The 24,126-nt window shown below is 40.0% G+C and overlaps 1 protein-coding gene across 1 annotated transcript in view; it reads left to right on the forward strand.

Annotated features, from left to right (window-relative positions):
• bark (protein bark beetle) overlaps positions 1 to 24,126 on the forward strand; it is a 223,768-nt gene that overhangs the window by 105,652 nt on the left and 93,990 nt on the right. The gene's annotated exons all lie outside the window — the stretch shown is intronic.

The following is a 24,126-nucleotide window of genomic DNA, read 5'->3' on the forward strand; positions in this document are numbered from 1 at the left end:
TCCAGGATACTGACTGCCCTTGAGGTGATAGAGTTGGGTTCCCTCGCTGAGTCCGTGGGAGAAACCAAACCTAGAAGTAATGCGGATAATCATACACACACATATATATATATTGAACCCATAATTCTACTAAGCTCAAGGGTTCAATATATATATCATTATAGACCGTTATGCCTTTCAGCGTTCAGTCTGCAAGCCCTGTAAATTTACTAAACGTCGCCACAATTCTCTTTTTGCAACTAGTGCTGCGTCCACATTTAGTTCTATACCTCTTATCTTTCTATCGTTATAAACTGAGTCTAACCAGTCCTCCATTCGCCTCATATGACCCCACCACCGAAGCCGGTTTATGCGTACAGCTTCATCCATCGAGTTCACTCCTAACTTAGCCTTTATCTCATCATTCCGAATACCCTCCTGCCATTGTTCCTACCTGTTTGTACCAAAAATCATTCTTGCTACTTTAATGTCTGTTACTTCTAGGTTATGAATACGATATCCTGAGTCCACCCAGCTTGTACTCCCGTAAAGCAAAGTTGGCCTGAAAACAGACTGATTTAAAGATAGTTTCGTCCGGGAGCTTACTTCCCTCTTACAGAATACTGTTGATCGCAACTGCGAGCTCACTGTGTTAGCTTTACTGCACCTTGATTCAATCTCACTATATTACCATCCTAGGAGAATACACATCCTAAATACTTGAAATTATCTACCTGTTACAGCTTTGTATCACCAAGCTGACATTCAGTTATCTTGAATTTCTTACCTACTGACATCAATTTAGTCGCTGAAAGGGAAATTTTCATACCATACTCTTTGCGCCCATTACCGAGCTCAGAACATTTTAAGCAAGCCTCGGACCTTTGGGAGTAACGGAGTCCCACTTCCATTTGACAGGCGGATAATCAAATTAAATATTAATCACATGCATGTCCTATTTCTTCATTAGCTACTCAGAAAAGCCTCAGGATGTCATACCAGTCATGGTAGTCTACACTGGTACCTTCAGTAACACCATTCTATCAAGCAAAGTAATCAAATCAAACTCCAGTATTCATTTTTAGCGACCGTGTATTTACACATCCAGACAATGAAAAGTTGGAGGAAAAACTTATGAACTGTAGAGTGGAACATCATAAAGGGCTGAGTATCAGTTTCTAAAATAATATTTTATTGTATTTTATTTTTCAAAAGGAGCTATGTATCATCGGCAACAACCCGCATAAAGAGTCGCAAACAGTTTGTAAAATGTCGAATGGGTTATATGTTTAGAAGCATTATGCCTGTTGCTCACGGTAAAATTTTCTGTCAAATTTATTGTACAATAATTTAATTTTATAAAATTTATGTTGCTCACGGTCAAATTCAAGTCTTATAAAATCTTTGATAAAACTTTTCATAAAATACGACATGTTCTATTCCGTAAAATTAATTTTAAGAAACGAACCAATCAGCGAAGCTGACATCACGATGATGCTGGCGCTATGTCGTGAGAAGATTGTGAAGCTCGAATGTAAACAAACACTTCTTTGTAAAATGGCAGGACACGGGTGGACTAAGGAAGCTGTTAGTGTTTTATTTGTACGAGGTTAAAATGCCACTTTACCACAATAGAAATGCAAGAAGAGAGGCAGAAAACACAATCACCGAATTCCTATATGAATCCTGGTCTTCTAACCTCAACTAATTTTCGATCAACGACAGCAATCCTCTACCTTCTTCTCTTCTTTTGATCCAATCTCGAGTCCATCATTTCCTGGCATTTCTTTTCTTCCTTTTTACCACCGTACAACATATAATTGCAGCCAAAGCAGCAAGTGTTGCTTTGTTTGTTGGAGCCATACTCTCAAACACACTGTAAGTTGAACAGCTGATTCTTCGTTTATAAGTTCATCGATAGATGGCAACACATATACATCTTAGTTCAGAAGTGAGTTCATAGATGGTCATCCCGATGTTTCCACGAATTTTATAAAATAATTTTACCGTGAGCAACACAACTTGTTTTCACAAAATGTTTAAAAAATTAATTGCACAACAAATTTTACGAAACATTTTACCGTGAGCAATAGGCATTATTATAGTAACGTTTTAGAAGACAGGATACAGTATATCCAGTAGTAAAACAAGAAACATACCTCCGCTAACACCTTTGGAAAAATTCCTTAGCCTCTTCTTTTTGTTACTGTTAACCTTTCCTCCCTTCACGCTGAAACTTCTCGTCAAAATCACACAGCCGAAATTCGTAAATGGAGCTTGTCATCCACGACTTCGGGAGTTGATTTCGTACGTGACCGGCAATTACTTCACACCCGAGAAACAGAGAGGCTTCGCCGATTTTCCGATCACTAGAACACGAATTTCGAGTAATAGAGAAATAAATACACGTGAACAATAGGACAAACGGGCGGGAAATTTAAGTTACTTCGAGATATTGAAAATTTGAGTAGTGTAGTTTCGATATATCGAGGTTCGACTGTATTCAGTTTACCTTGTCGCAAGGTTAGCAGTTTGCGAATGAAATCAGCGCTTAAAAAAATAAAGGGATTGTTTGGAGCACCAATTTCGCAGAAAAATACTAGGTGGGGTTAACACTTTCTAAAAAAATCTAATGATCATGAATATGTCTTTCAAATGAAACTCAATGTTATATCAAGGAGAGCTACAAGTCTACGTGTAGCCGCAGCATCTTTGGTGACCAAGGCCTACGATAACGACTAATGTGACGTCACTGACGGTACACATTTTGTCGCGTTATGTTACATAAATTTTGTGATTACCCCCAGGCATGACATATTCATGTCAATAAGGAGTTCATTACATAATTTATGAACTGTTTTGTGTACCTTGAGGTTTGTATTGGTTTCTTGTATATGCATGTCTTAGAATTAACATTATTGTCTCTTCCATTTCTGAATATTGATCTTGGTACATATCCCGTTAAGATTTTCCACTCTGCTGTTACAAGGATAGTAACTTGCGTATTAGTCTAGGATTAAACTAATCTTTGGTTAACCTAATCGAAATTCTATTGTAAACGGTTCTTTGTTATATATGGAATCAAGTTCATTAGGCATTTACACGACTGATACCTTCGTGGCAAAATGTTATAATGATAAAGAAGAAAATATCGGAATAATGCTCAGCAAAACTCGATCTCTGAATCTAAAATCGTGCAGTTTATCTCCACATCTCTGTAATTTCTCCGAGCATCATCATTGTCATCCTTTTCTTCATCACGGTTTCTTGGCATGAATGGCTGCTCCGTGCAGCTCAGGGATGTGATACCAACCGAGCAGACGCTCACCGTAGCAGACCAGGGCAAGGACCTCAAGTTAGCTCTTCCATTGTCAAGGACAGCTGAGGTGTAGCGAGGTGTGGCCCAGAGTCTGCACGTCAGAACAATAGTCCTTATAACAATTACTACATATCGACCGTATTTTGCCAGAAGGGTGAAGGGACCATTTACATACATTTTGGGTATTAACAGAAAACGGATTTGTACTGATCTCAGTATGTGTCTTGCACATTTATAAAGCCTTGTTTCTTTTTCAACTTCTAGTAATGATTATGTGCGATTGAACCGTTTGGTTTCTTGCTCAGTGGAAAAAAGTGAATGTTTAGTGTATTCGCCGTTTTGTTGAGGAACAGTGCCGTTATTTGTCTTATTCGCCTCCATCGTTCGCCCTTATAACCGCATCTGAAATTCTGTCCATTTTTTCCGGCTTTAACTAGCCGTCTTTTTATTCTGACACATTCGTACACTCTTCCTTACAATTAGAGACTCATGCCTCATGGTCAGGGTTGTCAGATACCTGAAATCAAAATACGACACAGATATGCGATCGAGGACATCATCGGGCTCGTATTCTACAAGTTATAAACTTCGTTTCAAATTGATACGCTTATTACTATGTTGATGTCATAGTGCAGTTTATTCATGCATGCCTTAACATTTATACACATACTCAAACTTACTGTACTGAGCAAGATGTCCGCGCGATTTGGGTCATGTAGCTATGAGCTTGTATTCGGGAGACGATGGGTTCGAACCCCACTGTCAGCAGCCCTGAAGATGGTTTTCCGTTGTTTCCCATTTTACACTAGGCAAATGCTGGGGCTGTAGCCTGTCTTAAGACTATGATCAATTCTAATCCTCGCCCTTTTCTATCCCATCGTCACCGTAAGATCTACTTCTGTCGGTGCGATGTAAAACAAATAGGAACAAATTTAGTTTATTTAATTATTCTTACCAGTTCTTTCAATGTCAATATACAACATATTTTTAATTTCTCTGAAGTGCTGTTAACAGTATTTTGTCATTATTAGTAATTTCATAACAATCTCTGTATGACATTAAAGAAAAATGTATAGAAATGAACAGCTCACACCTAATAAAGTCAGCAGAACATAATATTTCTCACAGCTGAATATTTCACACGAACATGCGGTGGACTGAGGCTACCTCAGGCAGCTGTCCGTTATTACGAGTCTTATTCACCAGGATGGACAACCGGAAAATTGCAAAAAATAAAATAAAAAACAATTTTAAAAATCTACGAACTCACACCAGATAAAGCAACCAGGGAGTGAAGAAATCTGTCCTCTTTGAAAGAAAGGAAAAAAAGCTTTTGGTACTTATCAGAGGTGGAAAAAGTAGCGTATTTCTCTCGTGGTTCAAAATACGGGACAGTTGCTCTCCCGGATAGAAACTGTCCGGGGCGCGGGACATTTGACACGAATACGATACTGTCCCGTAAAATCCTGGACGTCTGGCAACCCTGCTCACGGTGGAGTGAGTCTGCACTCGAATTTTGGTCACTGACATCAGGGAGTTTCAGATCCGTTTGAAGGACTGCAAGGTACGAAGGAATCTTGCCGTTTATAGTCTTTCAAAGTGGAATCGTTGTTTAGAAGGTTGGCGTTTCCCCTTCCAGTAGTGAAATCGTCAGTATCCTGGAGAAAATCGCCCCCAAGAACCACTGTTACATCATTATTAGGGTTCAACATTTTCCAAGTAAGGCACCATTCATGCTCACGCGGTAAGCACTTTTCACGTCAACCTTTCTGGCTGCGGTATTGGCGGCAATAATTTCTCACATTCACCCTTCTTCTATGAAAAATTCGTTTCCCGCTGTTAATTTCAATACTAGACGTTTGCTCTTGTGGCAGTAGATGCATTTCAACCTATCGATATTACAAATGACAAAGTGAAAATTGCAAAAAAAAAAAAAATAGTCTGTTCTCCTTTCTGGCGAATTACTGTCGATATTGACTAGAAATAAAAGCTTACTAAGAAAAAGCAAATAGGTTTCAAGTCCTTCCAGTCATTGGAAATAAAGTTTCTAGGGAAATATTTCACTCTCCGTTCTATTCTGCTTACATTTCGATAAAGGATATTTGCGTACGTGTGTCTACCCCTTAGTCCCGTCTGCTAATAAGGATTCAGGAACGAAGTGAAATGAAAATTATATGACATGTTTTTAAAGCCGGATGCCTTTCCTGGCGCCAACATCAGTTCAGGAGCTAATGAAGATAGAATAGAGAATGAAACTGGATAAAGATGTGGAAGGAATCGGCTATGGCCTTCAAATGAAAATGGGCTTGGTTCCATGGCCGTAGTGCGTTAACACCCGCGGGCACTCCTCTCGGTAATGCTTGCGTATGTATTTGAAAATGGAAATCCATAGCCTTTTTCCAGTTCCAGCCGGGTCAGGAATGGAATGAATGAAGCACAAACAATTGTCTTTACGTCGCACCGACACAAATATGTCTTATGGCGACGATAGGAAAGGACTAGGAGTTGGAATGAAGTGGCCGTGTTGTGAAAATGGGAAACCACAGAAAACCATCCTCACGGCTGCCGATTGTAGAGCTCCCGAAGGCAAGCTCACATCTGTGCATCCCTAACCGCACGGCTAACTCGCTCGGTATAAATGAAGCCGTCATCTAGCGGCGAGTATAGGAACTGTGCCGGCTGCCGAACCCCGTCGCACGCTTCTGGGGCAATGATTAATGGCTCACAGATGAAATTGTAATAGAGAGTGTTGTTGGAATGGAAAGACGAAAGGGAAAACCGGAGTAACCGAAGAAAACAACCTATCCCACCTCCACTTTGTCCAGCACAAATCTCTCATGGAGTGACCGGGATATGAACCATGGAACCTAGCAGTGAGAGGCCGGCGCGCTGCCACCTGAGCCACGGAGACCCCAGGCGTATGTACTTAATAATAATAATAATAATAATAATAATAATAATAATAATAATAATAATAATACCGAGCTCGATAGCTGCAGTCGCTTAAGTGCGGCCAGTATCCAGTATTCGGGAGATAGTAGGTTCGAACCCTACTGTCGGCAGCCCTGAAAATGGTTTTCCGTAGTTTCCCGTTTTCATACCAGGCAAATGCTGGGGCTGTACCTTAATTAAGGCCACGGCCGCTTCCTTCCCACTCCTAGCCCTTTCCGTCGCCGTAAGACCTATCTGTGTCGGTGCGACGTAAAACAACTAGCATAATAATAATAATAATAATAATAATAATAATAATAATAATAATAATAATAATAATAATAATTTTGTTGGTTTAATTGCCCAGTAAATACTTTTTACTGCTTTCAGAGACGCCGAGGAGCCTGGAATTTGTCCCGCAGGAGTTTTTTACGTGCTAGTAATTATCGACACGAGGCTTACGTATTTGAACACCTTCAAATACTACCGGGTTGAGCCGGGATCGAACCTGTCAACAAGCTCAAAAAGCCAGCGCTCTATTGTCTGAGCTACTCCGCCCGGCAATTCATTTTGATTATTCAGAGATAAGTGGTCCGAGAGTTAGTTTATCAGAGGTTGAGCGTATCGCATTTCAATCCTCAAACTCAGTTTACAATTCGTATCCAGCGAGCTACCACGGAAACCTACGAGATGTTCACAATAAGATGCATTCGACTTTTGTTATCTCTCATGTTAAAATCTTTTGGTCCTTTTGGTCTAAAAATAATTGCATGGAAAATGCATTAGTTGAATGATAAGTCCTCGAGCAGGGGAATTCATCGTTGGCTATTAAAATTCCCACGACCCGACCGAGAATCAAACCCGGAAACCAAGACGCTGACCAGTCAGCCAAGGAGTCGGACTGGGCTTCCATGATAGGTAATAAAAACGAAATACAAGACTTCAGTAGGAGTATTACGAGAATTACCATAATTGATTTGCAGCAAAGTGATATGGTAATCTCTTTATACCAGGTGTAATACGCATGTTAACCGGACCATACATTTTGAACTTCCCTAATGGAACATTTATAATGACTAAATAATAGATCATTGTTTTCATTGTTAGCTACCGTGTTCTCACACTTTTTTCTTTTCAAATCTAGGCCAGAATTGTTGTTACTTACTCATATGAATTCATAGTCACGTTGGCTGAATGGTCAGCGTACTGACCTTCGGTTCAGAGGGTCCCGGGTTTGATTCCCGGCCGGGTCAAGGATTTCGATCGCTTCTGATTAATTCTTCTGGCTCGGGAATGGGTGTTTGTGTCCGTTCCAACACTCTCCTTCATATTAACACACTACCAACCACCACAGAAACACGTAGTAGTGATTACATCCCTCCATATAGGGTTGGCGTCAGGAAGAGCACCCGGCCGTAAAACAGGGCCAAATCCACATGTGCGACGCAGTTCGCACCGGCGACCCCACAGGTGTGGGAAAAAGCGGTAGAAAAAGAAGAAGAAGAAGAAGAAGAATTCATAGTCAATTCTGTCCATGTTATCGTCAAGTTCTGTATATGCAGACACTACTTCGTAAACAAACTCTCAGTAAAATTCCTACTGATTCAGTCTGATGATATAAGTTATTTGTATACTTAAACGACACAATATCGTGAGCGGAAAAGTAGGAGAGGTGGTGTTATTACAATTTCTAATCACTAGATTGCGTACCAGAAGCCTGGGTTAGATTCCAAACCTCTCCACAGTGTTCATAAGGAGTGCGGGCGTTGATAATGTTGATGATGATTCATCTGTTAGATGAGGATGTTAAGCCTTGAGTAGGCTATTTGCCGACTCCGGATTTCAGTTCCTACCTACATCATCATCATCATCATCATCATCATCATCATCATCACCATGGCCGGGTGAGTGGCTCAGATAGTTAAGGCCCCGGCTTTCTGAGCCCAAGTTGGCAGGTTCCGAAAACGCATTATTCTAGATACATCTAACCTTTGAATGGCCACCTCGTTCTCCTGACTTAAACCCCCTGGACTTTTAATTTTGTGTACACATGAAGCCTGTTGTGAATTCGACTGCTGCTGATGATGAACCAACCGGGCAGACAGTTCTCGCCACACCAGGCATTTTGGCTGTATTCGGCACTGGATATGAAAAAGAGCGGAGGCTTGTATTCAGACAGAAGAAGGTCACTGTGAACATTTCATCTCATACGGGTACAGACTGTTCCAGCTGTATTCAGTCACTGACTTCGTAATAAACGGGCCGTAGTGTAGAAAGCGCGCCAAGCCCATCAGCTGATCGATTGAGGCGAACTAAATGAATGTCACGAGTTGTACTTGTCAATGTAATACGTAAGGAATGGGAGCATTCTTTGGGTAATTGTAGCTGTTGAAAGACAGACCTTTATATTTTTTTAGTATATCGCATGGTCAGGATTTACGTCAACATTTGTTGTTTAGATAACGAGACCTCATAGTTTAGGTTACGCATGTTATCTACCCGGGATGATATATGCACACTTAAGGGACGTAGGACGTAGTGCTTCCCATGAAATTTATTCATTGAATTGTTTTCTTATTGAACTTTTTTGTAGAAATATAATTTTTGTGAGTTTAAACAGTGTACGAAAGTATACAGTAATCACAATACCAACCTAATTATACAAGTGATTAATCAATATTTTCATTTCCCTGTAATGAAAGGATCTCAAAAAGGTCTTTGCAGGATAGTGCCGGAAGTTCCAAGAAAAAGAAAAAACACTGAAGCTACCATATTTATGGTCATTTAGAGCTATGTAGGTAAAGCATAGTGTCAAAGGCTAATAATAATAATAATAATAATAATAATAATAATAATAATAATAATAATAATAATAATAATAATAATAATAATAATAATAATTTTTGTACGTTTGTTGTCCCTATAATTTTATTTCTTTATTTTTAAATCCGTTGCTCGGCGTCTCCGAAAACCGTAAAAGGGTTGCTTTTTCCCTCGGACTCAGCGAGGAATACCACCTCTTCCGCATCAAGGGCACTGTTCTGGAGCGTGAGACTTTCGGTCAGGGGGATACGACTGGGAAGGAGGACCAGTGTCTCGGACAGGTGGCCTCATCTGCTATGATGAACAGGGGCCTTGTGGGTGGGGATGGGGAGATTGGAAGGCATAGACAAGGAAGAGGGAAAGGAAGTGGCCGTGGCCTTAAGTTAGGTACCGTCTCGGCATTTGCCTGGAGGAGAAGTGAGGAAACCATGGAAAACTACTTCAGGAATATCTGAGGTGCATTCTTTTTTTTTTTTTTTTTTTTTTTTACAATTGACTTTACGTCGCGATATGAGAATCAAACCCCCCTCTACTCAGTTGACCTCCTTAGGAGCCAGTCCTCGTGCCACTTTTCAAATTTTGTGGCAGAGCCGGGAATCAAACCTGGGCCTCCGGGAGTGGCAGATAATCACACTAACCACTACACCACAGAGGTGGACAGTATATTTTTATTAATGTATAAAGTAATGATTTGTTGGGTACATTGACGAGTAACGCAATCGTTATGCTTTGACCACTTGGTCACATTTTAAACCCACTGCTCCTAAAATTACACACGTCTAACTTACGAGATATCGAACGATCACATTGTTAATGATCTCACCTGTTATATTAATGCAACATTTGTGAATATTTCTCGAATCATGTCCTGGCATTGCGCGGGTCGGACGCAGAAAACTGTTCATCTCTTTGTGTGACGTCATCGGAGCTACAGTACGGCCTGTAGGCCTACGTAACGAAGGCAGTGATTCAGTGCAACAATTCAACAGTGTAGGGAATGACGAATTGCACAAAAGTTACTAAAAGTCGGATAGCTCTGTAATTATGCATATTCGGATCCATGTTAGCATACCCTTTTCTTCTTCTCTTTATTTAAAAAGTGCATTCCTAAAGTTTTACCATTGAATTTTGATAGGCCTATAGGTATAGGTAGAATATTATACGCTTTTTAGCAGGACCGTGCTGTTTTAATCTTCTCTAATGGAACATTACTTTGTTAGGCTGGATGAGACATCATTTTTCTCGTCAGCTACCGTATTTTTATTCTCATTATTTAAGTAGGCTGGAACAATTATTACTGTCTTACTCATCTGGATCCATTGTTGACTGCTATTGTCCGTGTTGATGTCCAAGTTTTGTCTTCCTTGCGAACAAAATCTTTACAATAATATTGCTTAATCCCATATCTACAACTTGGCAATGCAAATTATGCTTACAATTGTGGAAGTAATTAGGTTCCCTTCCAGTGTTATCGTTTACGTTTAATAGGATGCAATTGTACTGCGCACTTTCTTTAAATAAATTTTGTTCAGATCGAGAGTTTGTGGTAGACTGGAAACAAAATACAGTATTCGTAAGGAAGGTATATCGGGCTAATGTTCAGTGTATGGGACTCTCACTGGGATTACTTGATTCAAGAACGGGAAAAAATCCAGAGAAAAGCAGCTCGATTTGTTCTGGGTGATTTTCGACAAAAGAATAGCGTTACGAAAATGTTGCTAAGTTTGGGCTGGGAAGACTTGGGAGAAAGGAGACGAGTTGCTCGACTAAGTGGTATATAGCGAGCTGCCAGTGGAAAGATGGCGTGGAATGACATTAGTAGACGAATAAGTTTGAGTGGTATTTTTAAATGTAGAAAAGATCACAATATGAAGATAAGTCGGAATTCAAGAGAACAAATTGAGGCAAATATTCGTTTATAGGTAGGGGAGTTAGGGATTGGAATAACTTACCAAGGGAGATGTTCAATGAATTTCCGAATTCTTTGCAATCATTGAAGGAAAAGGCTAGGAAAATATCAGATAGGGAATCTGCCACCTGGTCGACTGCCCTAAATGCAGAGCAATGTTGATTGATTGATTGATTGATTGATTGATTGATTGATTGATTGATTGATTGATTGATTGATTGATTGATTGATTGATTGATTGATTGATTGATTGATTGATATAGTGTATGGTTCGGCTTTGATGGTGAGACCATGTTATTCGAAGGCTTAAAAGAAGGGAACAGGAGAAATAGTCCGTAGAGAGATGAAAGAAATTGATTGATTGATTGATTGATTGATTGATTGATTGACTGATTGATTGATTGATTGATTGATTGATTGATTGATTGATTGATTGATTGATTGATTGATTGATTGATTGATTGATTGATTGACTGCAAACACTGAGCTCCTGAATCATAGGAAGTAACTATCCGCTGTTAAAATCCCATAGCCAGAGCAGCAAATCGAACTTGGTTCCCCTTGGATGTTGTTAATATGACAGATTAGAGTAGAAAAAAGCTGCAGTATTGTTATGCAGAGGTGCAAAGGTCAACAAAAGGTGACCCAAGGTAAGGAAGCAGTCTATAGACTGAGAACTCAAACAACAATAACAACAACAACAACAACAACAACAACAACAATAATGTTGGCCTCTATTTTAAAAGACCATCTTCGCTCCTCCGATAATGTACTACCATAAAAGAAATGAGTTTTTCTTGAAAGGTTCTTTCCCATACTCCTAATCAACCATCAGGAATCAGGATTTATGTCCATAACTGAGGGTATAATGAGACGGCGGTATTCCGCTGAAGCGGGCGTTTAATTTTTATTACTTAAAAAAACGAGAAGCAGGGATGGAAACGGTCGTCTCAAAATGGTGTTGGAAGCTGACCTTGAACTGCAAAGCTTCGGACCAGTTTCAAAGCAACTCACCGACAAAGGCAATAATGGAATTCAAGTTCAAAAAGAAACTTGAGGCGTTCTTGTACATACCAATAGGAATGTGGGGTAAGGTAGCGTAACGTGCAGTACAGGTTAGAATGCGGATAAAGTGAAGAAGTGCCAAGTTCTGAGGTTCGATTCCGACTGAGGTAGTCCTTTTTAAAGGGGAGACAAAAGTATTGTCACTGCAACTTATTATCGGCGAACTCAGCATGCATCCGACAAAAATACCTCTGGTGCTCTGATGTCGTCTTATTCTGCTTTTCAGTGTCATCTATTCCCAGCCACATCTAGTTTATTACCTCTTAAGTTGAAATCATTAACCCTTAGCTACTATAATGGATTTCTTGATATTAACATTGTCCTCGGGTCTAATATGACCCAAAATATTTCACCGCGTAAATTCCAACAAAAACAAATAGCAGTATCATTACTCTTCGACTGCTGGAAATTGGGTCCTAATATTCCTTTAATGTTATAGAAGACTGACCACTTTCCAATGAAGTAAATAGTTGAGAAAGTACAACACTTCTTTAAAGCTGTCCTCACACGAAGCCGTGAGACCACTTTGTAAAATAATGTACTCAACTGTACAATTCAGACGTACAAAAACATTTTTTTACATGCTACGTCGACAATACAAAAGATCTTTCAACAAAACTGTGGTCATCCAGTACAGTGAAAGCCAAACCGTCAAATCGTAAAAGAATTAGAAGAAAAAGAAAACGCCCGAAGAGTGAGGTATCTAATACTGACATGTCTAGAAATCAATCAATATTTTGATTTTAAACTGTCATGTTTTTACACCGCTCACCGACCCAAGTATGGTTCTAGAACTATTGTTGATAATGTCGGAACGAAGAGGCTCAGGGGTATAGCGGATAGTAACAGTTGTCACCGATATCACACCAGTTCTTTGCAGTGACACGTTTCTACAAAGCACATACATCGTGCTAAGAGGACACCATACGTAACTGTTTGAGCACTGAAGCGTATATTTGTCTGCATGAAATCCTGGACAGTAAACACTGTAAGAGTGAAGGCAGTAATTGTCATTTCACGTTCACACTTCACCTACTTCACCAGCTTCCGTCGCTACACGTCGAGCTCCGATACCGTTCCATGGTTCCAGGCCGTGATGGCGCAGTGACATACACCGTGACTGAACAGCGGTTTATTGTTCTGCTCTCACAGAAGAAGCAGGCATTAGGTAGCTGGAGGCATAATTCGAGACCACATTCATATTGAGGGATACAGGTGAAATCAAACAGCAAGTGCAAGTAATTTGGTACTTCTATTGCAGTCCTATTTATAGTAGGCCTATTTGTACTGTATGTACTCAGCTGTTCGTTAGATTATGGTTTACATGTGTCCGGCATCGTCACTAATGTGAATTAGCCTAGTTTTACGGTCGGATACCCTTTCTGACGCCAACCCTCTGTGGAGGAATGTATTCACTATTATGTGTTTCTGTGGTGATTTAGTGTACGAATGTAGTGGTGATTGGATGTACAAGAATGGCAGGAATTAAGAAAGGGGTGAGACACGGGTGTCCACTCTCGCCATACCTTTTCAGCTTGTTTATTGAAGAAGCAATACCGTATGTGTTTTTAAAGTCCGGCCCCGCGGTGTAGGGGGCAACGCGTCTGCCTGTCACCCGGTAGCCCCGGGTTCGATTCCCGGCCGGGTCAGGAGTTTTTGATTGTAAATTATTACTATCCCTGGCCTGGGGACTGGGTGTTTGTGTCGTCCTTAACGTTCCTTTCCTCATTTCCGTAATTTCCAAATGCACGCAGGTTCATAACATATGGTGCAAGTAGGGGCAAAAGATCTTTCTAGGTCGACGCCCGGAACAAATAGTATTTAATAAAACAAATGTTTTAAAGGATAGTAGCAGACTCTGAGAAAGAATTAAATAGATATATATTGAAACTGGCCTTCGGTTTAGAGGGTCTCGGGTTCGATTCCCGGCCGGGTCGGGGATTTTAACCTTAATTGGTTAATTCCAGTGGTCCGGGGTGCTGGGTGTTTGTGCTGTCCCCAACATACCTGCAACTCACACACCACACATAACACTATCCTCCACCACAATAACACGCAGTTACCTACAAATGGCAGATGCCGCCCACCCTCATCGGAGGGTCTGCCTTACAAGGGCTGCACTCGGCTAGAAATAGCCACACGAAATTAAAATTACAAACATAATATCAATAGTAAGAAAACCAAAATTTTAGTCGTGAGCAAAGATGGCAGGAAAGTTAATACAAGCATAAGAATAGGAAATTCCAAAGTAGAACAAGTGCAAACATATCTGTTATCGGTACTTAGGAAGACAATAGATTCACCAAGGAAATCAAAAGAAGAATACTCTTGCTAAACGGGCCTTTCAAAATTAAAGAAGTCTTTCAACAAATACCCATACAAGTTTAAAAATAAGAAAGGCTATTGTAAAACCCTTTGTCTGGAGTTTACTACTTTATGATTGTGAGAGCTGGATTATTGAAAAAGGAATTAAAAAAAGATTTATTGGAAGGAACTGAAATGTGGATTTGGAGGAAAATGACGAGGAGATACTGGACAAAAAAGAAAAAAAAAAAAAAAAAAAAAAGATGAATCAAGATGTTCTAAAGGAAGTCAGGGAGCAACGGAGACTGATAAAGGATATGGAAAGAAGGAAGTGACAACTTGTGGGTCATATCCTGAGACATAATGACTCCCTAGTAAATGTCTTTGAAGGAAAAATACTAGGAAAGAAAGGAAAAGGTTGACCAAGGAAGACATACTTGATGGGATGTAAAGGCTGCAAGGAATTGAAGAGAGCAGCAGGGTAATGTACTGTGTGTAATTGAAAATATACTGTATATTAAGATGATCACAAATACCCAGCCCCCGAGTTAGAGGAACCTTGGGATTCGAACTCAGAACCCTCTGAAATTAAGGCACTACCTTGACCATTCAGCCAAGGAGCCAAACTTCACTTTACTGGAGATAATTGACCTAAATATACTGTACTATAACCTCGGAACATTTTCGGATACATTCTTCTTCTGACTTATCACAATTTTCCTTACGTCGCTCCGACACAGGTAGGTCTTATGGCGACGATACTGAATTTTTAACGTTCTGAATTCTGTGAATCGAGTTGGTTGAATCTGTCACTGACGTTAAGAGCAATTTAAAAATAAATTTTGACGAATCGTCACATATGAACGCTGGGGCCGATAAGATTATATGAGGTGAGGTATCCAGAAGTACTTTCTCTTGAGAATTTGATGTCAAAAGAAGTTCTGTTTGATGTTTCACTGTTGAAGAGACCTGTCCTTTGAAGCGAACGAGTTTTAATTTGTGCGGAAACTTGTTAAGTAATCGAGTACGGAGAAAGGTAACAAAACGTAAAAGAAGACAATTAGCTAAAGCACTTTCATACGTTAACAAAGTAACCAAGGTCAGAGTCGTGGGAGAGACAGCTCTTTGTTTCCACCTGGCGTGTTTCTACCTGCCGTAGTTTACATAATCTAACGCTTAGCTATATTTAAAAGGCAGGAAGAGTACAGTCCAGTATTTTAAACAAATAGGACAAAACTCATCAGCTGCGCCTTCCTAGTGGCTCTCACCTTGAGAGCTTCGGGTGACGACCACGGGACCCTTGGACGATCAACTTACTGTGCAGGCTCCTCATTCTCGCCCCCTTTCCTTTCCGATTTCCCTAGTCAACCCTGCTCGCCTCTGCAACGGTATTATCTTTGCGAGGCCCAGTGAACAATAGGAGAGCGTGATAGTCGAGTGACATACTGTAGTCATTTGCTTCTAATCCTGGCCATTGCATGCGGGATTTTTGAATGTAAAAGGTCATGTCCCTATGCTTCAGAGTCCACGTAAAACTGAATGTTTGTCGTAGTGGCGAATCCAGAACACTTCCTGACTTTGCTCCCAGAAATTAACCTGGTACTCATATGTCATATAGGCTGGTAAACCTCTGAACAGGGCCGTTGACCTAGATGATAGGCCCCTTTAAACAACAAGCATCAGCAAACCTCTGAACAAAGTTATCAGATTCAAATATATATATATATTTCGGAGGATAGGACTCGAAAGTTTCGGAAGATGTTTAAAAATATGTCATAATTTTGATGAAGTTATTTAAAACTAAATTTGTTAATAAGGAAGCCATGTTTTTCACTGTCAACATAATTAACAAGATATACATTAATGAAACACTGTCCGCCTCCGTAGTGTAACGGTTAGCGCTATTAGCTGCCGTTCTCGGAGGCATGGGTTCGATTACTGGTACTGACAGAGATTTAAGATTGACTAGAGGACTGGTATGTGGTTAAAATGGTACACGAAGCTCACCCTCATCGGGGGTACTAGTGGTTTGTATTTTTCCATTTATGGCCGATAGACTGAGAAATCTAAAGGTTCTTTAAAATTAAGTAGTCGTACAATCAACATTAGAACATTGACTTTCATAATTTTCGCTACTCCTCCTCGTTTTTATGGATTCGTTCTTCGACAGACGATGAAATCCTGCTCCAAGTTTGAAAACCTAGATCGTAATTGGAACGTAATTGGAATCCGCATTTTAAGACTGCCTAAATGTGAGGAACTCTTACCACTGGCAAGTTAAATACCGGTACCCGTTTTCGAAGAAATTATGTACCGGTATGTATGCATCCTAACTTCCCCTAAAGCCGATAGTAGATGAAGGAAAATTGAATTTATACATAGCATTAAAGGGCAATGAATGATATTTCTACCTGGTTACTTCCATCTGTGATGGAGGATAATTCGGAAGATTTACACCTAATTTCTAATTTTCTGGAATCTTAACAAATATTGGAAGATAATCGAAAATTTCGGAGGATCTGGCAACTCTGCCTCAGAGCTACATTCCTCTCCAGAAGTGGAAGTCTCGTATCTAAATTTTCCGACTTCTGAACCCTCGTCCTTCCAAGTAAACTAAGGCCGTCTTCACTGCCCCGCCCCGGCTTGCCAGCCCCCTTCATTTTGTATCCAGTTGACATGAGCCCAGCGAAGAACAGAGTTAATAATAATAATAATAATAATAATAATAATAATAATAATAATAATAATAATAATAATAATAATAATAATAATAATATCCCAGAGTGAGTTGGACACGAGTTAGGGTCGCGTAGCTGTGAGATTGCACTCGGGAGATAGTGGGTTCGAATCCCACCGTCGGCGGCCTTGGCGATGGTTTTCCGTGGTTTCCCATTTTCACACCAAGCAAATGCTGGGGCTGTGGCTTAATTACCACCACGGCCGCTACCTTCCGCATTCCTAGTATTTTCCCATCCTTCCGTCGCGAAAAACCTTCGACGTTAAACAAGTAGCAAAAAATATAAAAATAATTATATTTGTCTTTTAGATTGATGCTTTCACAATTCACATTAATAGACGTGATATTTATGATTTTGTCGGTGAAAGGGATATTAACATTAAAAACCTCTGTGGAGGGGATTCTTTTGGAGAGGATTCTCAACTGAGGACGTGAGACATTCTCCGCTAAATGTAAAGATTCTTTCACACGACTAAAACCCAAAATATATGTCTGTTAATAATAACCTACTGTTTTAGTCTCAGTTGCTGAAATGAAAATATCCTTAGAAGGAGCCATTTGGACGACTTTTATGTCAACGTTCCATTCTCACTGACAGATCGTGCCAGTGTGGTTATCAACAATGGTGGTGGTGGTGATTATTGCTTTAAGAAGAAGTGCAACTAGGCAATCATCCTTTGTATGACAATAATAATAGAAAGGATCCGACACTTCGAAAAAAAGAAAGTATCGGTCAAAGAAAGACAAGGGCCGCGAAGGGCGTGAAAATGAAAGACTCCCTAGGCCTTCATGCTTAATACCGTGGGGGTCGGAAAAGAAGAAGAGTTTACGAAGGGAGGTCGCATAAGCTAGATAAAAGTGAGGAACCTGGCATAAATAAGTGGGGGTAATATCAGGACTCAGCTAAGGGCCCCGAGATCGCTAACATTCGCTCCCAAGTTAAGAGCCCCTGTGGCCCCTCTTAATCGCCTCTAACGACAGACAGGGGATACTGTGGGTGTTATTCCACTACCCCCACCCACAGGGGGCTGCTTATCAACAGTCTGCGACCATGGGCCACGTAGCTCAGTCTGACATGCTTCCACTTGCTTGGGTCAGCTTCATCGTTTTGATCTTCCATATCTGACCTCCCTTGGTCAACTCTAGTTCTCTTTCAACCCCGGCGGTATTTGGTTCACGAGGCCTACAGAGTGGTTCATTGTCATACTCTTGGTAACTTCTACCTTTCATTGGCGATACCTTTATTTTTCGAAGGATCTCTTTCTTTCCTCACTTGTGATGGGCGTTAAACTTATATCTACCTGATATAAATAAAACTTGAGATGATATTGGTCTATTCATTTTACTACTTACAATAGCTGCCTTAGTAGATCAGTGGTACGGTGTCTGACTCATGAACCCAATCGCAGATATTTGATTTTTAATGGGTGGTCAAAATCTTGGCACTCCATATCATTGTTGCTGGAATGTTGAAGATATCTGTTATCCAACAAAATTAAATTAACTCAGCCATAGGAACCACCCGGTTGAATTTTGGCAGGTTGGTTCCCAGACAGCAGCACAAACAGAATGTCAAAATATCCGTGGACGAACTAGACATAATCTCTTTCTCTCTCTCTCTGGTCGTTACACTCATGACTGAATATCATGACCCAAGGACTTCATTGTTCATTGTTTATCTCATAAGTTGACGGCATTCTGTGCGATCTTGCATCTTCTGGGCAGTAGTTCTCAAGTTCTCTCTTATTTGATCAACCAATCTTTTCACGATTTGTCCTCTTGACCCTTTACCATAAACTTGTCCTTGGACAATTACTGTAGTTTTTTGAGCTTGTCATCCTTTCTCCTCATAATATGACTAAATCATTTCAGGATTCTCTGGTCCACGGCTTGGCATAGACTGTCTTGTATTTCAACTTATTCCAACCCCCTGGATGACTCATTTGTTCACCTGGCTCTAGCACCTCATTTTGAAGATAATGATTTGGTTTGTATCTTTAGCTTCTAGGTCAAAGATTTTTGCATCCATACATGAAGAATTGTAATTTCTCCTTCTCGCCAAATCTTTAATTTTACCATAGCTATGTCCCAGCAAGATGCAATGCTTGAATTTTTTTTTTCTGCAGCTACCAGTATCCTCAATTATTGAATCCAGATAAGTAATCTGACAACCTGTTGCTTAAGCACTGTGGTAGCTGAATTTCTGTGCTTTTGTTCATCATTATTAATAAATCACCATACCAAGATTGGGACTTTCATGTTGTACACGATTCATCAAGCTCCTATACACTGCTGGCTACAAGTGCGCTTGTCTGCAAAACGTAGGTTATCAATTCTCTTCCTTCCCACCAATGGAGAATCCTCCTTCGTAGTTGTCTAGGGCATGCCTCATGATATATTCAACGTAGACGTTAAACAGCTGAGACATAATACACTGAATATATTCCAGATGTTTACCAAATTATTTTCCACAGATTAAGAATCATACCTGTTGTTGTCAACCTCAGTGACTTTGAACTCATTATCATCCTGATAAACTCTTCTTTGCACAATCTATAGTCTATATATAAAATAAGAGTTATGTCTGTACATTGTTCAGAATTTAAAAAGGATGGTATTTCTCCATCGGTCGTGTCCATAGTAACAAAGAAATGCACATTTTAATTTTCCGTAATTTATGTCTGTCTGTCTGTCTGTCTGTCTGTCTGTATGTATGTATGTATGTATGTATGTATGTATGTATGTACACGCATCACGAGAAAACGGCTGAAGAGAATGTAATGAAAATCGGAATGCAGTGTCCGGGAATAAGTCGCTACAATCTAGGCCATAAATAATCTTAGTCACGCTGAGAGAAATGATAGTTTAAGGGAAGGCTTGAAATTTAATTCTCAAATATTTATGTTATTAGTGGTCCTATCTTAATGAAAATCGGCATTCAAAGTCGGGAAATAAGTTGCTACAATCTAAGCCATAAATAATCTTATTCACGGTGAAAGAAATGGAGTTCAGGGGAAGGCCTAAACTTAAATTCTCAAATTCTTATGTTATTAGTGGTCCTATCTTAATGAAAATCGGTATGCAAGGTCGGGAAATAAGTCGCTATAATCTAGGCCATAAATAATGGAATAATGGAGTGGAATGGTAGTTTAGGGGGAGGCCTAAAATGTAATTCTCAAATATTTGTGTTATTAGTGGTCCTATCGACAAATACCACATTACTTAAGTAATACAGTATTAAATTTCCGATCATTTATGTCTTATACATTTTTACCGTACCGGCTATGATAACAGAGATATTCATGCATTTGGATTTTTGTTGTAAGTCCATAACAGCGCCAAGTCACGAGAAAATGGGTAAACGGAATTTAATGAAAATATTTATGTAAAGTCGGGGAATAAGGAACTACAGTACGCTATAAATAATTTCGTAAGACGCCCTGATATAACTGAGTTGAAAGAAAACTAAATGTGAAGGCCTACAATACAATACAGCTCATAACATTGAGCAACAATAACATTACTTTGACCATTGTTTGTTGTGTCTTCTGTTGCCAGCCATGTCCGATAGATGGGATTGCTGCTGTATACCGAGTGTTTTTTTTTAAATTTTGCTTTACGTTGCACCGACACAGGTATTATGGCGACGATGGGATAGGAATGGGCTAGGAGTGGAAAGGAAGCGGCCCTAGCGTTAATTACGGTACAGCCCCAGCATTTGCCTGGTGTGAAAATGGGAAAATACCGAAAACCATCTTCAGGGCTGTCGATAGTGGTTTCCGAACCCACTACCTCCCGGATGCAAACTCACAGCTGCGCGCCCCTAACCGCACGGCCAACTCGCCCGGTCGTACCTATTATAACAGCCTGCCTGAATATTAGCGGGAAGTAACTGGGGAGTTAGATAACTTTCTTCTTAAGCATGCCATTCCTCTGGTTCATAAATTTTCTGATACTACTGGTACGTAACAAACTGGTTCATCATAGCATTCGAGCTATTCAATCCCTACCCTGAGGCACTGAGATTGGAATGAGCAGTGTGTATATTTAACGGAACAATGGCAGAGGAGTGTTCACGGCTGTCTGCGGCCTGGCCATCCCAGCACTGGAACTTTGGACTGTTAGATCGGCATCGTTGTGCTGTTCGTTAAAAGTGAGAAAATGTGCGGTTTTTCATTTGAGCGAGTATTTTACATCATAACATTGCTGTTAATCCCTACATTCCTACTGACGTTTTTTAATGGCCTAAGTTAACTAAAGTTAGGAAAACCATAAAGATAGTCTTTCTGAGAATCCCGTAGCGAAGCACATCAGCTAGTAAATGATAAATGATAAGAGTGTTTTGACAAGTTACAAGGGTGGTAAATTATCGTACCAGTGATCTATCTCCCAATTCTCACTCATCTTCTTCTTCATGTGCCATGTCCTCGCAGAACGTTGGCGATCAGTAGCATGATCTGTTGTTTGTTCATAGCTGTTCTGAACAGAGTAAGCTTTGTCACCCCAAACCACTGGCTCAAGTTGCCGAGCCATGATGTCCTACTTCTCCCCGGACCACGTTTTCCATTAATTTTCCCTTGGAGTATTACTTGCAGAAGGTGGTATTTAGAGTTCCGCATCATATGACCAAAGTATTCTAGTTTCCTTCTCTTGATGGTAGTGAGAATTTCTGGTTCTTTGTTCATACGGTGCAAAACGTCTATATTGGTCATTTTAGCTGTCCAAGGTATCTTAAGCATCCTTCGGTACGTCCACATTTCAAATGCTTGCAATCTCTTGCACATGGTCTCAGTTAGTGTCCATGCCTCAACGCCGTACAACAGAATGCTGAAAACGTAGCACCGGAGTAGTCGTGTCCGTAGTGAAATGGAAAGGTCACGGCTTGTCAAAAGTTTCCTAAGTCTCTGAAAAGAAGTTCTGGCCTGCTCAATTCTGCATCGGATCTCGTGAGTAAGGTCCCAGTCATCATTGATGTGACATCCCAGGTATTTAAATGTTGCCACTCTCGCGATCTGTTCCTTCGCTGTTGTGAGATTACCTCGAATGCCATCTTCATTCCTACTTATAACCATCCACTTGGTCTTCTTTACATTAAGCTTCAAGCCCATTGCGCTGCTGGCTTCAGTGACAGCATTAAGTAGTTCCTGTAGATCCTGGAGATTGGTTGCAAGTAGCACAGTGTCATCGGCGTACCTGATGTTATTTATGATGAAACCATTAACCACAATTCCTTGAGTCTTTCCGTAAAGAGCATCTCGAAAAATCTTTTCTGAATAGATGTTGAAATTCTCACTCATAAACCACACCAAGTCCACCCCTTCTGGCTTTTTTCCCCATGAACACAACCACTGTAAGACCTGGCCAACACCACTCTCATCAACAGGATGCCCGCCTGGTGGCCGTGATCGTTAAGGCACCAAGTTTATATGGTTTGACGCCGTGGTTACCTGCTTTCAGTCCTGTTGGTTGAAAAAATTTTTACCATCAGAATGTTGGCCGGCAGGGTAGGAGAGGTGCTGGTATTCAATTTCTAATCACTAGATTTCGTACCAGACGCCTGGATTCAATTCCAAACCTCTCCATAGTGTTCGTAAGGAGTAAGGACATATGACATTGTTGACAGTGATTCATCCTAATATTCTTTAAATCACTATAACAATGATTTATTGTTGAACATTATCCTCCTTATTCAATACCTTATGGTCGATGTGAATTTGAAAATGAAAATCCACAGCCTGTTTCCAGTCGTTCGATCGGGTCAGTAATGGAATGAATGAAGCCGCCATCTAGCAGTGAGGGCAGGAATTGTGCCGGCTGCCGAAGCCTGTCACACTCCTCTGGGGCAATGATTAATGAATGATAGATGAAATGAAATGGTTAATATGAATTTTAAAAATCTTAAATTTTACATTCATCACAATTATATATGTTTCAATCCTAATTGGATCATCTTCAGTAGATTGTTAAAATTGACATTACGTACTGTGGTTAAAACATTTAAAACTGAAGTAGGAATGATGTTAAAAATGTTAAAATGTTCTCATTAAGAAAAAGTTTATGCTCTTGTAAAGTCGTAGTTTAAAATCTTCCGTGTGCACTATCGTCCTTCTGTCGTGATGTCCTGTTGATGTTCTCATTTGTTGCAAGTCTACTAATTGCACTAGGCGGTATCTGATTAATGATTGATATCATATGATTTGGTTTGCTGCCAATAAGGATTATCAAGATTGCATAAGTCTCGGTGGTATGATTGCCTTCTTTGCCCAGTTGAACGATGTGTTTACATGCGTAGTCTTGTTTCCACTAACCTGGTTTATCATGATAAATAATAACATCAAGAGGATATCACGACAAGTGGACAATAGTGCACATGGAAGATTTTAAACCACGACCTTTCAAGAGGATAAATGTTTCCTTAATGAGAACATTTTAACATTTTTAACATCATTCCTACTTCAGTTTTAAATGTTTTTAACTACAATATGTAATGTCAATTTTAGCAGTCTACTGAAGATGATCTGATTAGGATCAAAACATGTATAGTTGTGACAAATGTGGAATTTAAGATATTAAAATTCACATTAACCATAAGGTATTGAATAACAAGGGTACTGTTCAACAATAAATCATTATTGTAATGATTTAAAGAATATTAGTTTAGCTGTCAATAAGGAAACATGAAATTTATAATTTGTGGAGAGATTCGTCTGACAGATTGGAGATGTAAAGCTTCGAACAGAACCTCTTGGTATTATTTGACAGGAGTAGGCTACATGCCAACACTGGGTATGACCCTCTTCCTACCTCATTATCATCATCATCCCACATCCAGACGTGCAGGTCACCCATGGGAGTTGAATAGAAAAATCTGCACCAGGCGAGCCGAACATGACTACAGATACTCCCGGCACCAAAGTCCATATGCTAAATTAAAAAAAAAAAACATCCAGTAGAATCTCCGAGTCTTTTCCCATACAAGGTTGTCATTACTACATTTCATTCAACATCATCTACCAGCTTTCTGCATTAGTGTAGCTACCAACACTCTAGCCAAACAAA

The sequence above is a fragment of the Anabrus simplex genome, chromosome 9 (genome assembly GCF_040414725.1).
Source record: "Anabrus simplex isolate iqAnaSimp1 chromosome 9, ASM4041472v1, whole genome shotgun sequence".
Classification (NCBI taxonomy): domain Eukaryota; kingdom Metazoa; phylum Arthropoda; class Insecta; order Orthoptera; family Tettigoniidae; genus Anabrus; species Anabrus simplex.